The sequence below is a fragment of the Apostichopus japonicus genome, chromosome 5, assembly GCF_037975245.1.
Source record: "Apostichopus japonicus isolate 1M-3 chromosome 5, ASM3797524v1, whole genome shotgun sequence".
NCBI lineage: Eukaryota > Metazoa > Echinodermata > Holothuroidea > Aspidochirotida > Stichopodidae > Apostichopus > Apostichopus japonicus.
The window spans coordinates 7,138,289-7,153,751 of record NC_092565.1 but is presented as its reverse complement, the minus strand read 5'-3'; the positions used below and the strand labels follow the sequence as shown (position 1 = coordinate 7,153,751).

The 15,463-nt window shown below is 36.8% G+C and overlaps 1 protein-coding gene across 2 annotated transcripts in view; it reads left to right on the top strand.

The window, feature by feature from the left end:
* The first annotated feature begins 3,635 nt into the window (after nucleotides 1-3,635).
* Nucleotides 3,636-15,463, top strand: part of LOC139967459 (uncharacterized) — a 69,047-nt gene continuing 57,219 nt past the window's right edge. For both annotated transcript variants that reach the window (XM_071971306.1, XM_071971305.1), the window contains exons 1-2: nucleotides 3,636-3,928; nucleotides 5,711-5,845. The gene's annotated coding sequence lies outside the window, so the exon portion shown is untranslated. The remainder of the gene's footprint in view (nucleotides 3,929-5,710; nucleotides 5,846-15,463) is intronic.

Below are 15,463 nucleotides of genomic sequence, written 5' to 3'. Positions count from 1 at the left end.
TACTTTATTCAATTATCTCCATATTTGCAAACACAACCTTGCCAGGTTTCTTGCTGTACGTTTGTAATAATATGTGTTAATAAATCATGAGGCTTTTAGAGTCTTCAGAAATTTGCCTTTATAAAAGGGATCTTTATCAATTAATTTGCTTTTGGTGTTTATTTGTCAACAAGTGGTGATTTCTAGCAAACAATAATAAAAAAAAGTAAATTTTAATGAAGAATGTGTTTGTGCTTTCTTTTTTTCTGTTTCTTTTAGCTTTGGTTATTAGAATTTTGTCCTGTAAGTTTTGAAAGGATGGTGATCCTCATGCATTGATGTGCCCCCCTCCCCCTCAGTTTGGTTACTCACACTACAGGATTACATTATGAAGGATTAAATTACTACATGGTGTATTGAAGGTAACAAAAAAATATTGAAGTTGATACCTGTTATATCAGAAGTGACCTATCTGGTGAAGGGTTAATGCAGACTGACAAAAATGGTGTCTTTGCTATACTTTTTTCTACTCCAAAGTTGGGATACATCATAATATGTATATACCAGATAAAATGGTATTTTGCAACTTTGCCCCTCATGAGTTCAGATTAGAATCCTAGCCAATCTAAGGTTCAAAATAGAATAGGAAGCATCCAGCACAATAAAAATATTTCCAGCAATATAAGCAGCAACAATTATATACAGTATCTGATAGAACATAGGGTCATCTGGAAGTCTACATAAAAAAGATTGACCAATACGAACATTAGGTTATCACTGTCATTTGTAAACTCGACAGTTTTATCTTTCACTATCATATTTCAAACACGACCTAACTATGAACTCTTGTCAATATCAGGAAAAAAACTTTGAAGAGTCAAATTCAGCTGGAGAGTACAGTAATTAAACAAGATGCCAACCCAAGCATCATTTATACACTAGAATGATGGAGATTGTGGTGATGAAAATTTACTACTAGATCACCCCAAATATCTAACTTGGAAGATATCACGGATTAAAAGTCTTGTTAGGAGCTGCCATTTGGTCAATTTCTGATGTCAAAGTACCTTTTTTTTTCTTTACTGAGCTATTTTTCTTCTTCATATTTTGCAAGATGAAAGTGTTTTAACACTGAAACAAACTTAGGCCAGTATATGCCTAAGGTAGCGTATACGAATTGCAGTTGAGTTCACGATCGATGGATGCCAAGAAATTGCAAGCAGGAAGTAAACAAAATGACACCAAAATATTTATTTGCACCTGCTCTAGTTTGGCTGTTTGTAGTCATATATATCGTAGAATATGAAGTTCAAATTCCTGAAAAAAAGAAAAGACAAAATGTGTTTTTTTGCTGCTACTGTAATTATAGTTTAGTTAGTTTGTACACGTATCAGCCTCCCAGGCAATCACATCATCTCCCGGTCATACGCTCTGAATGCATGTGTGGTACTGTGTCTGGTTTGAAGACCTCTTCCTTGTCAGTTAAAGGGATTTTCTGGATGCCAAGAAAAAGAGAGTGCCTTTATTCCATGTACCTTTTAAAAGATAAAGGCCTAATGGTCTACGATTATTTAACTTCTATCAAAATTGTCTCCTAACCAAAAAACTGGCTAGGTATTGTTACACTTGATATGAAAGTGGGGTATGGAGTGATAACCTCATTCCCATCCTCCTGCTCCCTCCTTCACACCCCCCCCCCCCCAACAAGGAGACTAATATCAACACTTATAATAATACAAAATAATACCCGAATTGCAAGATAAAGATTGGGTATTTCAAGTACTTTGTCTATTCATAATCCGATTGATAACATCATTTCAAAAGCCCCCTCTCCCTCATCTACCCCAAATCTGAGTTCTTAAAGAGTACACAAGTACTGGATCTGTCTCTGCTTCTGATATTTTTTTTTCTTTTTTTTTTGTTGCTGGATTGAAATTTTGCTTCTGCAATTTGCTTGTATAATATCTAATTTTTTATTTAATAATCTGTTCCTAGACAAAAAATTTCAAGAAAAAGCAAGAAAATTCCTTAAATTTCTGCATATGAGAACTACTCCTTTAATGTTTTCTTCCGCCTACTGCTTCTTTTGTCAGCTGACCCCTGCAGCCATCATCTTCAACATGGCCAGACCGACACCGTTTGACACCCTGTAGGTCGGACTCCCGATCCCCAAGGTAAAATTTGCTCGTTTTAGCATATTATCATGGTTCCTACAAAACCACCTTTCATTTCCAATCAGGAACCTCTCCCAATTATGTTTACCCCCTAAGCTTTCCCATACACAAACATCACTTAAGAAAGAACTGTAGATTGCCATGTCTTTCAATGCACTTGTGAAAAAACCCTCGAGAAAATATGCCAAACTAAATTGGGTGCTGAAAACTATTTTTCTTTTTCTCCCTCTCTTGCCAAACCATTAATTCCATTTTGGTTTTGTATCATTCTCCGTCTGTCAACAGTTATCAGTTGTGACTCACTCACAAGGCAATAATAATTTGTTTACCATTATATCAGTTGATGTATCATACTGTGTAACCGAACATAATGTTCTAAAAAATGGAATTAATGTGCATATAGGCTTTATATCTCGATTCTTACTTTTAATTATTCAAGCTTTCTTTCTCTTCTAGTTTCCCAAAGATATAGTTGATAACGTAACATAAACTAGATTGGTGGGTGTTCAAAAGGAGTATTCTCTTAACATTTTGTATAGCTATCTCTCTCTCCTTGATGAGGTCAAGTGTCATCAGTATTGCCCTAACCCTCCCCTCCCCCCCCCCCCAACCACCAAGTATGCTAGAATGTCTAATAATTGGTCACAGAGGCTCATATAGTTCAACACACATTTTACTCAAGTAATTATCCTCACTGAGACATATTAAGTCTAATTCAACCCTCCATTTTGTCTCATTACTTGTGCCTGGAGGATAATACAGAGCCTCACAAAATATGTTTGGAAATGTATAGCAAATTTTAGCATGCTAAAATCTAATCGCTAGCGTAGATCGTTTTGAACTACCTTAATAAACTTGTACCTGAAATTGACTTGAAGTGTGTCCATACTTGTAGCATAGTTGCCTGTACTAGTAATTGTTCTCATAGATTAATATGTACTCATACTTGGGGCATTTGGGAATAAAGTATAGATACTTAGTACAAAATTAATACTCATACTCACACTTAGAGCCTTGTACTCACACTGGAAGCAATTTAGTATTAATACTAGCACAAAATTAAGTACTTGTACTCTCACTTAGAGCCTTGTACTTGTACATGAAATAATTTGGGATCTAGTACTGATACCAGTGTAAAATTAAGTACTTGTATTCTCGCTAATCTGAGCCTTGTACTCATACCAAGGGGAATTCTACTTGTACTCTTACTCATGCTATTGTACTCCTACCTCAAGTCTACAGTAACTTAAAGTTTATATATGTATACTGATAAAATTCATCAAATATCCACAGAACTTAAGATCTGCTCAGTATATATTATTCTTATCTTGGTTACTGTTACAATATTATGCACATGACATACGCTCTGCAATACTGCCCACTAGATAGATGTCCTCCAAATACTTTCCTGCAATATAGATGCATGCACTCACCAGTTTTCTCGTTTTTTTGCTCAGCTCGGTATCACAAAGTTTTTAAAAGAATATAAATTGTGCTTTTGGTTTGATGCATTGTTGACCTTATTTGCATCAAGCCCTTAAAAATGACAAGTTTTTAGTTGTCAAAAAATCAATTTGAGGAATATTGATCATTTCCTTTATGAGGCATTTTGTTGTTGTCAAGAAAATGCCTCTGATGGAAGTCAAGAATTGCAAGCTTTTACTACCACCAATGAAAGAGAATGAGGATTGAGGTCAACTGGAGTACTTCAAGTACCTGTGGCTAGCGCAAACATGAGCCGGTTAGTTGGCGACTTCTCGTCAGCGTTTGGTAAAGTAAGTGTTGACTTGAAAATCTACTACCATGAATCAAATAATCTTAAGGGTAGGTATACATGTACAGCACTTAGATAGATATTCTCACCTGACCCCCAAAAATGGTTCACACTTAATTTTTAGCTGAAGAATTGCTTCTGATAATTCAACAAGTTTTGAATAATATAATTACTATTATTAGTAGTATTATAGTAGTTTTTCCTGGAGTGAAGTGGGGGGGGGGGGTGTTGGGTAACCCTACTTTGTAACAGTAGCCACTAATAATGGGAATAATTATATTGCCCATAACAATGCTAGTAAGTCAACATTAAAGGGATTTGGAAAATTCCACCACTTAATTATCCAAGCTAATCAGCTGAAGTAAAGTTTTGTTTCAAATACCTAAGAAAATTCTGATGGGACAACATTTTTACTCTGCGACAAGTTAAATGAATTTAATTAGCTGATGTCTTTTGGTGAAAACACAAGGATGTCTTGTATTTAATCATTTGAAAACACGGCACGAGTATAATGGTCAGTAGGTTTTGATGAAAGTTTTCAGGAAGAAAACTGCTCACAGAAACACGTAATAATACTTGTCAATTGCATTTAAAATCAGGGTCGGCCCCTGGTGTTAACATTACTCATGGTATGTTAAGATGAAAATGTTTTCTGAATTTATCCATTTGCTATATACAATAAGTGGATTAACAATTATAGCCTGCAGTGGTGGTGCTACGGGGGGAGGGGATTTTCTCCTTGCCACCCCCCCAGTTTCTCCCTCAACCAGATCTGGTACTTATCCAAAATATATAGAGCTAGGCTAATTGTTTGTATTAGAAACAGCTTCCACTGCCTACCAAAGTCGAGCAATAAAACATTTTCTATTGGATCAAAGCCGCGGGCACTCAGTTTGTCGAACATAGAAAACAGTTCTTACTCGCTATAAAATTTCATACTTTAGGAAGGTTAGATATGTGAAAAATTGTCAAATGATAGCTCCATTTTGCATCTAAGCCATTTTACTTGTAGAAAAATTCCCAAAGGGAAGATGGCCCCCTTCCTTTAGACCCTCCCCCTTCCCATATTAGTGTTATATTTTTGGCCCCCTTAGATATATTCCTTGCCCTCTAGTTGCTTCCCCCCCCCAAAAAAAAAAAAATTCCCTAGGCTGGTGCTGCCACTGATGGCCTCTTAAACAAATAAAAAAAAAACAGAATATGGCCAAAGTTAACACCATAGGTCAAACACTTCACAAATGTTTACATACCTAGTAGTATAACTTCTCTTGTTAAAAGTTTTGATAACCAAAAAAAAAAAATGCAAAATCTTATTTGTCCAGCCTTGTCAAGTGTACACACACAAATTGAGTAGGAATTTGTCCATTGAACAGAATTAGGAACAGTTTTTTGTTTTCTTAATATTGAATAACCGTATCTCCGAATCAACGGAACAAGTTCAACTCTGACCATGGACGATAATGGCCTGTTTGCTTATTAGCGGGAGATATTTATTCCTTCGGTTGACATTAGGGGCTACCGTGGCGTCAATAATCTGGAGGGGCCAGTGTGTACCCCGTTTGTCTCCTCTTGATGGCCAGTTAACTGTATCAACACTAGTGTGTTTAGAGTTCTTTCATTGGTCAAGTGTGTACAAGTCTGGTTTGAGGGATGTACTTCTCCGCCTACTTCTATTGTCCTGTCCCGAAAATAGACCTCTTTTTTACTTCTGAATACTGGAACTATACTTTGAGCTAACACAGCCTTTGTTCCTACTCTTTTTTAACATTTGACATTTGTACAGGAAGGATCAACCTCACTGTGTTCTCTGCATGATGCATGGAGAAGAAAAAAAACAAAGAGGAATTTCTCATTAAGTGTATCACAACAGTTTTGTATCTTACCTGAGCAACACCTCTCTACACCTAATTGTTACGTGGTAAGTTGAATTGGATCATCATATCCTGTAAAGTGAATGGTATTAATATTTGTGAAAATCGTGACATGCTCAAGCACCAGCTTTGAAAGCCAAAAAACCAGGAATCAGTGAAAGCCTGCTTATATCATGTATAATTTTAATTTTAGCTTTTTAGCGTTTGTTCAAAATTATTTCTACACATGTGGTATTTTTTTTAAGTTCTGCACAAAAAGAGAGAATCGTTCATTGAAAAGTGTGTCTTCGTGTAGGTCAAGAATTTTTTAACTGATTTAAACTGATTTTAACTGATTAAAGGTGAATGATTTTGAAGTTTTAGTTTTTCATTCCTTCAACCCCTGCGAAATAGGCCAAAAAGTTTGCAAACAAAAATTATTATCGTCATTGTGTGATTATTTGGTATACGATAGTACCAAAACATTAGTTCATGTTTAATATGGAATGCATAACGGAAATGTTTCCTTGCGTCCAGAAGATTGTGACAAGGTATTTTATGTTTAATAGGCCTTTGCAGTTTCTGTTTTGTTCTGTTCTTGTTTTGTGTTAAGTGTTCTTTTGTTTTCGACTATTGTTCTTATATGCAATCTAGTAAATTAAGTTATACGGTATACACTTTCCGTTCTAGGGGGTACGTATCGACGCTTTGCTAAGCTTCTTGTGGGTTCTCCCAGGTCTCTCACTGTATGCACACTGTATATTTATATGTACTGAAAATATGTGACAGAAATATAGTTGTTGAAACTTGAGTTTAGATAATGAGCCTACATTTAAGTAAATGCAAGGAGGGGACCAGCTAGGTTAAGTGGCAATTAGTTTCAATGGAGCAAATTCAGCTGTACAATATTTGTGGATGTATTTAATTAGCAACAGAAAAATAATTAGCAATCTTAAAAACAACTTAAACGAGAAGAAACAAACCCAAGAAACGACTCTTATATTTTATCTAGTGTTTTTACCTGGCATCGATCTTCGTGTCTCTTCTACTTGCTGAGAGGGTCACTAAGATTCATGTTCTTTGCACGAAAAAACGTCCTTCGCAAATTGAAACCTTGAGTGAACGACGATGTACTTCATGACCAAACCTTAAGTGCGATAATGATGTTAGGTAACTGGGGAGGATTAAGTGGCATCTACTCATAACTAGGTCATGAATTAGCAGATTTGTGATGAAAAACAACAGAAAAAGAAGCAAAATAAAAAAAAAGGAAAATTGATTTTAGTTCCGAGGGATATCTGTCTGTCCCAAATCTAGTCCCAGGGACAGTATCACATGTCAGATATTTCTGCTTCGGAATAAATTAGCGGGTAATATTTAGGTATAAGAATAGCTTTGGCATGCATCTTTATGGTAAAACATGTTGTTGCATTACGTTGGCAGACAATTCCTAATCCCTGGCTGGGCTATGAATTTCTTGTCGTGAGCAATATAGACTGCTTCTTCTTCTCCTTGTTGGTTTCCCGGTTATAGAATTGCTTTCTCGATAAAAATTTAGAATTATCAGAACCGATTGCACAACTCTCTTTTGGCTTACATTTGGCTGTGTGTCTTTTTCTTCCATTATTTTTAATTTCCATAATAAAATCTTTTTACAAGATCTCATGCAAAAAGTCCAAGATGTATAAAAAACTACCCCACAGTTCATCATATAGCATACTTTCTTTTTTATTATTTCAACTCTTTAGGAAAACATAAGTGCTACTTACCAGCTAGGCAAATTTATAGGCAAGTGGCGGGTTAGTGCAGAAAAGGACTACTATGTACGTACTTGGCAAAAAGACTTAGAAAGACTTATATTAAGTTGAGACTCTCAAAAAGTGAATAAAGTTACTAGTTCATTCATGAATGAAAATTATTTAAAATATTCTTGAAACTCGATGACAGACCAAAATGCTACGGAATGCCGTGGCTTTCCAGTGGTTGCAAAATGATGGTAAAAATGCTTGAAACAGCAATTTCAGATATTACGAAAGTATTTGTAGATCTTGTCAATGTTCTACTGTTCTTTACTTGTAAGAAACCTTTGAACAGCTGTTTGCTTTGATTTTTTTTTTTTTTTTTTTTTTTCAGCACTTAACACTCCTTCCCCACTGAAAAAGGGTTTGCTTGAAAGGGTAGTTTCCAGTGTTGAACTGATAACCAATTGTAACCTGAATTTTCCATAAAACTGTCTGTGCTGTACATAAAATCTTTGTGTTAAACGTACATTTTTAGTAAAATATTGATCCATTGGAGAAATGAGTAAATTACATTTGTTCATGCGAGAGACAACTTGTTAATCAAAATTGTTCGTTAGCATCTAGCCGAGATTATTATCTTTGTGCAAATCGCATTCATCAACCTTATGATTTATTCTGTAAATTATTTCTAAGTTATGGAAGTGCAAACTATTTTCGGCTTCATTTTTATCTATTTCTTAGCCGAGTTGCTAGTTCAATGAAGCCGGTTTTTATATTCTTTTTATAGCATCCTGTCTGAAGTAGCATAAAGTGAAGCAGAGTGCACAATTTTTCTTTCCAGGGAAACTTGGGAAAGAGTAGCAGGGAAGGGGCGGAGGGGGGGGGGGTTGGGTGAAACATATTTGGTGTTATATGATTATGACTCCCACACTCAGAATTTGCTATTTTATAGATGTCAACACTGGTATAATTCAATTTAAAGCTTAATGTTGTAAAAGCAAGCTCTTCAGTTGATTAAAAGAGGTTGGCTATTGACACACCAGCAAGTGCCCTGTATTTTTGGTCTCTGTGTGGGTGGATGTAGTAATGTCTGGTTTATTAGTCATTACAAGATGATGATGGACTCGTGTGTACTGTCTGATGATAATCTGATAGGACTCATACCTGGCTGTCTCACAATTAAATTTGGAACAAAATATAGGGTTAATTCCATGCACAGCAGAAAGGGGGTCACTTCAGGTAGCAAGGAGGTCACTCTAGTAAGGGACGTAGTGTAAAGAATTCATCCCATCTACAGTATAGACAGTATAAATAGGGGGAGGGGGCAGTGGTGAAGGAGTGGGGTGATAGAGGGGTGCCAAGTAGTAAAGTTTAATGTACTAGGTTCATTTCATTTAGGTAGTTGTGAATCCTATGAATTTATGGGTATCAGGAATTTATTCGATGGGTGAGGGATAGGGGAAGGGGAGGGGGTGAAGGAGTGGGGGTAATCAAGGGGTGCCAGGTAGTAAAGTTTAATGTACTTGGTTCATTTCATTTAGGTAGTTGTGAATCCTATGAATTTATGGGTATCAGGAATTTATTCGAAGGGTAAGGGATGGGGGAAGGGGAGGGGTGAAGGAGTGGGGGTAATCAAGGGGTGCCAGGTAGAATGTACTAGGTTCATTTCATTTAGGTAGTTGTGAATATTATCAATTTATGGATATCAAGAATTTATGTAGAAAGTGAGGGATGAGGGAAGGGAGGGAGGGGAGGAGGCATGGTGGTAGTAACTTTCCAAGTTTGATCATTCAATTGTGTTCTTCCTGCTGTGTCAGGTAGGGTACCCTGTTTTGTTACATGTGCTCTTGTGAAGTTGGTCCGATCATTCTCGTGTGCCCTCCACTATATAATCAGCATCCAGTTCAATCTGTCTTTCAATACACCGTTAGTATGTGAAAATTTATAAGATTCAAAGTACGGTATCTACACTGACCAGGCAGTTCAATCTCCTTTAGTTAATTGGCTCAGACTATAATACAGTCAAATCAATTTATGCAAATCTCATGCATATTCATGATAAATTTGTCTTATTGTATAACTATAGCTTGCATGATTCAAAGGCTACCACAGATCTCACACTTTCTCAATTATATCAATGCAATATTCATATTTTCAAAGTACCCACACCACTGCTAGTGGCCGTCATGTATTGCAAATTTAAATGAATTCTTTCTTAATTTTTTATTACTTCCTTTTTTTCCCCCCATTTCTTAAATTGAATAAATATGCAGCTTTTAACGTCCAAACGATTTTCTTTTCGTATCCTGTCATACAATAAGGAATGTTTGTGTTGGTTATTCTGCTAAAGTGCCCTCCAGACCGACCCATGTTTTGGACACAAGTGCGGTTGGACTTTTATCAGACTGGTAAACCTATTAACAGACCAAAAGGGGTCACGAGAGGCTAAAAGTAAAGGGCAGGTATCCCACTAGTTATCCAAACAGAACGCCAGTGACACTTCCCTCTGTCATTGGCACTTTAATCATAATTCCAATTAAATATCGGGTTCGTCCTTTGATGGCAGTAAAATCTGTGGGATGAGGCAGAATGTTTTCCTCCCAAAATCAACGTCCCTGTCATCGTCGGAAGTAGGTGCGGGGGACAAATATTTAATGGAATTGATAAAAATTTGTGGTATGGAGGTGGCAAAGTAATTATTGTCCTCCTAAACAGTGCCATAACAATTTGAGAGATGGTTCTGCTGATTTAATCAAATGAGAGAAAAAAATGCGAGTGTGACAGAAATGGGTTTTTGGGGGTTTCTTTGGTGTCAGCAAATATATTTCGTTACAAAATTTTCACAATGATTTCGACACCTGTCATGAAAAGTGGAAAACACTTTCTTGAACATTGGGATATGTTTTGAAATTCTATGCAGTCGGTTTGCAATACAGTTAGGCACTGTTTTGCTTGAGTACACACATGGTTTATATATTTATTTATGTTTTATTCTTTTTGTCGTCACTTTTAAAGATGATAGAAAATTAACCAGAACTGGTTACTGTTGGATGTTGAGAACATTGAGATATAACATTGGTAAGAAGGAGAGATGTATCTTCATACCATCTCATGGGATTTCAATGTCAGTTCCATAGATGGTTAAAAGTGACAATTCATGACAAGTACCCTGTTGTATTTTAAAGTATGTAGGAACACATACCTAACCATCATCTTTAGTGAAAAATATGGGGGGGGGCGGAAGTATCATTCCGCCCCCCGCTTCGCAAGTCAGAAAACCCCTTTTTCATTTCCAAATGAGAAAAAAATCTCATTTGGAGCACCAAATTGCATCTAAGGCCAGGTGAAAATGCAAAATTATTTAAAAATGGAGTGGGTGTTGAAGTGTGCTATATTGCACCAAATTGCATCTGAGGCCACCTGGAAATGCAAAAAATTTCCAGGTGGCACCAGGGGTACCCCCTCCCCTTAGACCTCTCCCCTAGGCCGGCCATCAGTCTTCAGCCCCCCCCACTCAAAAGTACCTTTCTACGCCACTGTTTAGCTTAAATATACAACCTTTGTGAAGAGCAACAAGTCCCCCAAACAGCTATTAAGAAAAAACTTGTTCTGTTTGAAAAACATCCTCATGTCAAAAAGGCGTGTCTGGGAGCTGTCATTTTATAAAAAATTGTGTCTTCATATTAATTATCATCAGGATCTGAAACCTTTTCCCTTTGATTTTCTCTTCATTTTCTCAAGGTTGAATGTAATAAACAGTGGATGTTGACACTAAAACCAATGCCATCATTAGGTCATTTTAAGAGGATTTTAATTTTTCATCCAGCATTTACAAAACCCATCTCTATTACAGAAAAGAAACATTCCGTAATATATATATACATCCAGTGGCGGAGCTAGGGGTATTGGTCAGAGGGGGCGAGAATGGTTTGTATGGGCGCTTCAGACTTTATCTAAGCGGAGCGCCACCATAGGTTGGCGCAGAGCGTACAGAAATTTTGTTGAGTAAAGATACTCCATATATCGCCGGAAATTACCCTTTCCGGGCCTTGCTAATTTGCAGATAAACGAAGAATAAATAGGTGTCATCGCCAACAAAATGTGACAAATGTCAATAGGTAGATGAGAGCGCAATAAAAAAGTAAATAATCGCGAATAAGTAAAAAGTGGTGAATAGCTGAAAAGGGCGCCAGCAGTCCATTTGAGTCCGTCATGGGGGGCATCCGCCCCCCTGACTGTATGGACGCTCCTCCACTGTATATATCCAACGTCAACAATCGAAGCACAGTTAGCCCGATGATGTCATATTTTAGATGTGATTAAGTCTTGTCTGTGAAGGAACCTTAAACATATATCGGGAAGTCCTTTAGACAGTTACCTCTATCAGGTAGATCAATAATGATGTTTGTGTTTATCTCTCGTTCTGCTTCAATAATCCACTTATACTTTTACTTTGCTCTCAACACTTGCTCTGTTTCCCGATTGCCTCGTTTAAGCAGTACAACTCAGAGGTGATTTACCCGATCTGTTAATTACTTTACAAATTGAGAAAATCACCAGAATACGACCTTACTTTTAAGTCACTGGGTTTACATCAAATACCAATGACTTTAAATTACTCCAAATTAGGAACAACTGTTTATCTAATACTTAAGTGGGTGATTAGTTGTAAATAGTGTGACTAATTTATTTGTATATCCTAACAACGTAACAATTCAAATACAAACACGCTAGAGACCGTCCTGGACTAGAGATGTAGTATCATTTATTTCTAACCACTTGTTTGGCTAGAGGATTCCCTTAGAAAAGTGATAGACAAACTTGATAAAGTCGAATAATTCAGTGTAAAATCAGTCCTGGAAACTGGAATCCCAGCTATATATGAAAAGCAGTGTTGTCCTCAATATATGCTAGAATTATCAAAAAATGGTCACACTTGTTGCTAAACATAGAACATTGTTAATGTTGACAGTTGTATATTGTGAGTCAAGGGGTGAGGTTTGAAGTAGTAGTAGAAGAGGTTGCACTATTTGGTACTGATTTGTTACTGGCTGAAATGTAAAGTATTGTTTTTCTTCCCGATAAACTGCTACTACTACTACAGTAGCTATTGGGAGATACAGTCCTTCAGAATTCCAGTAGCCTGAGTGATCTCTGGATTACTGTGTTATTTTTGAAGGGGATATGTTCATATCAAAGCATTTATCTCTGCTGTAAACATTGTTTCATTATAATGGCATATTCTTCATTATTATTCACTGAGAATTTCAATTGTCTTTATACTGCAATAGTCTTAACTTCATTGATGGTGGGATCGGACGGGGGGCGGGGCACTCAATATTGTTTGAAAGGGGTTGAATTGGGGGGGTGCATTGAAGTGTCTAGTTTCAACAAATGTAAGTAACCAATCTCAGGAATTTAAGTTTGCATCATTCAACTTAAATTAAAAATCACCTCTCATTAACAGATTTGAACAATATAGTTCATGCACTCATCAATTGAACATTTAGTGTCCAGGGCTATGGGTCTTCACAACAAACTAGGTCACAATGGTCAAGTTGAGCTCCAGGGTTGCTTTCGATAGCGGAATTGTGTGACCAACGTTATATGACTGCAGAGAGGATGATAATCTCAGTACAGCTTTTATCTATGATTCTAGTTGAATTATTTCAGGCTGTAAACACTCCTATGCTCAGTAATTACCCACCACTGCTTGTATATGCACAATCAAGCTCAGTGTCGAGTTTATAGACTGCAAGATCCATCTGATGTTCCATGGGGATTACATTCATATATCAGACCGCAGTTTAATAACCCATGTCACAAAGATAACACTCAGGCTCGATCATTACCAGCCCTCCCCCATGACATGAAAACAGTCGCTTTGATCCAATAGAACTAAACCGGTTAGGCAATGGTTACATATATCTATTAGTGGTACAGTGGAAAGTAGTCCCCCAACTTTGAGGGCGCTATATCTTGTCAGTGTAATGAAGAAACACAATCTTCATCAAGCGTTAATATCAGGCTGTGTTCATTGTGGCTGGCACTGGAAACTAGTATCTTGATGGACCATGTTTTGACTGGTGCAAAGAACGATGGAAATCATAAACTTATGAATTGCAAAAGATACGCAATGTGTCAATTTATTTGATCAAATCTGGAATATTATATTCCTTGTGAGAATTTATAAGTTCATTGATTCATCTTGGAGTGGAAAAGTTGAAACTTAAATATTAATATCCATTAAGTTAACTGTTTTTCCTTCCCAAGTTGTAAGATTTATGTTTGATTGCTTTAAATAAAAGAGCATAATTTTGCCCTGGTCTTAAATCCTATACATTAAGCTTGTCCCAGCATGTTAACACAAATATGGTGTGCTGATTACAATATTTCTCCTTATCTTCCCCTAACCCTCCCCCACCCCTTTTCCTTCTCCCCCCCCCCCCGTGTTGATTGGGTCTGATACTTGTACAACCACAAACCTGTAGCATCAAATTCAGATGCATTCTCATCAATCATACTCTTCAATTTTGTCATCATCATCATCATCATCACATACAGATGGAACATTCCATGTGTTAAATACGATCTGATCAAATCAGCTTTACAGATCCATCAGTAAGCCAATCAAATTTGTCGTTATGGAACAAATGTTATCTCAGTCGTCAAGTAGACTGCACGCAGCATGTCATCAGCCCTTTTTCAGCCTGCCACAAATTTTTTCCCCAGCTCTGATGATGATGAAATTGTTGTTGGTACCAGCTTTGTTTACCTGAATGCTCTCGTAGCAACTGAATGAACTTCTTAATCGTCATCATCCCTGTGGCTGTTAATGGGGGATTATTGGATGACATTTGGTGATGCCACTGCGGCATTAATGTACAACAAGTGGGGGACTGGTGCCTTATTTGTAGGAGTAACCGAGAGAGGGGAGGGGGGGGGAACTCTTACAGGATAGAAATTGTATCTCATTTCTCAAGTTTCTCTCTAGATTTTTTTTAGGATCTTCTTCAGAGTCTGATATTTCTTTAGATTTTTGGATTGAAAAAGTTGTTTTCTTATATTTGTTGAAAAAACAGAAATAATTCACCCCTATAAGTGATATGAAAATGGTTAGTATAATGTGAGCAACTTTAAATGGTTGTTTTGGTGTTCCAACAAAGTGATCTCAGCTGAGTATCTGACAAACGTACCTCCACGCTTGCTCGTCCAGCTGCAATTTTTTATCAGTGTATATTGATGTACAGACTAAAAGTGTTGAACCCCTGGGACCACTGTTATTTCACATCAGTTTGTTCTCCGTCTCATTGAGGTACGGCTGTATAGTGTTTTAGATCTTACTTTTCAAAATCTTGTCTAAATGTTTGAGAATGAATATGACTGACAATTAAACAACATATTCGTTTGAATTTTTTCAAATCTGGCCTGATTCTGAACTGACAAGCAACTTTTTATATCCATCTAAGAATTTGGGAGAACTTTTGAGTCATGTGTACAAATTTTCAAGAGAAAATGCTAGGTAGCAATGTCTTAAAGACTAGTGATTTCTAACATTTACACCATATTTAAAGTTCCTACACCCAACAGATACATCCCAAAGTATGGGCCGCGATTTTACAGTGGGTCACTAGCTGGGTCGATGCCAAAATATATTTCGATCAGTGAACAAAAATTATTTCCTCTTTGTCACACCTTGAGTTATTTTCCAGTATTTAAAATTGAACTGTTTGCCAGTGTATACAGTCATTTACTAACCTTCAGTCAATTTGCAATCAACTACAATCAAATCAGTCAAATTGTGCAGTTATTAATAAACAATGAGTACACCGGGTGATTTTAGACCTTAGTAATTTTATGGGGTCATGACCAGCATAGGGAAATATGAATTGCATTGGGTTACCAAAGGAAACTGTTTGGGAGGCAGCCTGCCAAACAGACAAC